The sequence below is a fragment of the Mastigoproctus giganteus genome, chromosome 11 (genome assembly GCF_048544385.1).
Source record: "Mastigoproctus giganteus isolate SK-2022 chromosome 11, ASM4854438v1, whole genome shotgun sequence".
In the NCBI taxonomy this organism is placed as follows: Eukaryota; Metazoa; Arthropoda; class Arachnida; order Uropygi; family Thelyphonidae; genus Mastigoproctus; species Mastigoproctus giganteus.
In genome coordinates, this window is record NC_143585.1 from 22,768,737 (window position 1) to 22,771,901 (window position 3,165).

The following is a 3,165-nucleotide window of genomic DNA, read 5'->3' on the forward strand; positions in this document are numbered from 1 at the left end:
AAACTTCTGTGTTGAGCCCTGTTAAATGTGTAATGTAAAACAAATGCATATATTAGTACTTCAGAAAGAGAGTAATTTGATGCTCGGTAAGCCATGTCAGAAAAAATGCATTTTAATAAAACCTTCTGTTCTCTATAAATGTGTAATATAAAAGAAATACATGTTCTAAGAATTGGAAATAAATCAATTTGAAACATGTAAGGCATGTCAGAAAAAATTTAAGCCACATTACTTTAAATATCTCATGTTATGTACAACTAAAAAAGATAGGGGGGGATATATGCAATTCAAAAATGGTATCCGTTTCAAGACGTCATTTTTGAATTTAATATCCTCCCATATGTGGATTAAAAACATAGGAATAAGAACATAATAATTTTAAACTTTAACCTCACATTCGTTCACTGCAAAAAAAAGAGAGAGCTTTCCATTTAAGGAAAGAAGTAAACAGTTGAGCCATCCCAAAGTGAGGCAATAGTGTGGGGTTTTTTTTTTTTTTTTTTTTTGGAAATAAAAATCTCCTTCAAAGGGATACAAAGTGCTCCACAGGTAATTTTATGCTCATGGGACATTCCACTGTATCACTTCAGATGGAATGGGAACAGTGGTGGACTGAAGGAAAAATAAGAGAGTGGCAGAATCTTCTTTTGCTCTTGGATCCCTAATAGTGTGAGAAGATAAAAATACTTTATAGAGTTTTAATAAATTTAAAAAAGTATTTGAAGAAAACATTAAAGTTGCAACAGGGAAATTTGAGTGAATGTCCTCATAGATGAGATCCTGGATAACAAAAGGTATGTTGAGGAGAAGGGATGTTATAATAGGTAATTCATTTATGGGAGAAGGAGCTTTGTGACTCTGATGATTTTAAATTCCTTCTCTCATAAATGAATTATCCATTGCCTTATCTTCCTATCAAATATAATGTTCACTATCCAGAACCTCAGCTATTGGCACAAGTAGTAATTTTTTCTGTACTAAACTCTAAATTATTTTATCTTCCTGCACTATTTAGGGTCATGAGAGCAAAGGAAAATTCTGCTATTCCCCTTCTCTTATTATTTCTCCTTTACTTTCTCCACTGTCCGCATTCTACATGTAATATGAGGTTTCATTTAAAATAATATAGTTTCCTTTTTTCTTTCTCTCTTTCTTTCTTTTTTTTTTTTTTTTCTGACATATCTTTCATGTTGGTTTCTTTTAACGTATAAAACCGTGCATTTGCTTCAGGTTATACATTTTCATGTCTTGAAATAGAAGTTGTTATCCAAAATTAGTTTTTTTTTTTGTTTGTTTTTTTTTTTAACATGGTTTGTAGGTATTGAATTATTCCCCTTCTGATATATTAATATCTTCATTTGTTTTACATTACATGTTTAGCAGGCCTTGGAATATAATCTGTAATCATTTCTTTAGTTGATTTAAGAAGTTTACAAAATGATAGGAATTTTTCATATTTTTTGAGAGGGGGATAATTAGTCACTTTCAGGATACTGAACACAGGATGAACCTACTAATCTCTGTCCACCACTGTCTGTCATATTGTCATGATGATGTGAATGATAATGTTGTTATTTTTTTAGAGCACTGCATCTGTTTGTTTAATAAATAGTACTCCTTTCCATTTACCTTTTGCATCACTTATATGCATAACCATAGTTATAGCTACCATAGGATCCATCTGATGACTACTTCATTTCCACATGGTTTACAGTTGCTGCTGGTCTGAAATTGGTGGTATGGATTTGTATCTCCATTATATCATTCCCTAACATAATGTGCAGTGCATTCCTGACCAGGTTAGGTAGGCATCTTGACATTACTTAGTCATGATTGCAAGTTCTTTTCTGGCAGATTCAGAACTCTATTATACATCCTGAACTCTATAAATCATACAGCAGATAGGAAAGGAAATGGAAAAAAGCAAGAATTTGGTGCACTAAATGTCAGGGTAGCAATAGCAGACCCAGTTATGGGAACGTTGTATTTGGTGTTCACATAACTGGGCAGCTCTCTGCCACCATCTGAATTATGTTTTTCCTGGGGATCAGTCTTATACAGGTGACTAATTACCCCTCACCCTAAACATTCTTTAAATACTTTTTCCTTTGCCAAACTCAAAAGTATTTTATCTTCTCACAATATTAGGGACCCAAGGGCAAAAGAAAATTCTGCTGGTCTCTTTCTCTTATTTCTCTTCTAGTCCCACCATTGTCCCCTTCTACATGAAGTGATACAGTAGAATTCCCAGTGGACATATATTAACCTGTGGAACACTTCACTGTGTTACTTTTAAGGTGGTTTTCCCAAAATGCAGTTGTCTTGCTTTGGGTTAGGTCTGCTTATTTGCCTTTGAATGGAGAATTTCTTCAGTTTTTGTGGTGAATACAAGGTTAGATTTTGAAATGATTCTTCTTACTCCTCTGGCTTTAATATGCATAATGGGAGGGCTTTTGGGGTTCTTTTCAAGCCTGGAAATGTCACTTTTGAATTTTGGTTAGTGTTTTTTTTTATTTATTTATTTATATGAGTTTTCATTTTTTCTGACATGGTTTATTAAGTATCAAATTGCCATGTTTCTGATGTATTAATACATGCATACCACTTTGCTTATTGGAGGCTTGAAGTGGTGAAACCCATGTTTAGTCTCTAGAGCAAAGTTTCCGGCATCCCCCTCTCCCCATACTTCTCCTTCAACCCATGCATGGTACTAAGTACTATAGGTTTTGATACCTTTCGTGTTTGGGGTTTTCATAAAAAAAAAATATATATATATATATATTTTACACTATGCATCTAACAGGTCTCAGTACAGAAATTTTGCTTGGCTTATTATGTTACTAATTACTATGAAGGCATATGCTATTTTTACTGGCAAGGAGCAAGAAAAAGCTTGATGTGTAACTATCTCTTATAGTAACATACAGTAATGTCACAGTTTATGAATTCCTTGAGACCCTCAAAGGTTGTTTTTATTGGCATGGTCAGTGGTATGCACTGATTTCTATTGGCACAGAGCTGAAAAATGATCACTAGTGTTTGACTTCCTGCAGTAATTTAAGTACTGATATGCAGTGTTAACAAAAGGAACACACACATTTCCTAGAAGCTTAAGGTCGTGTTTAATTTTTTAATTGAATCCTCTGATATATATTTTATTTTAAA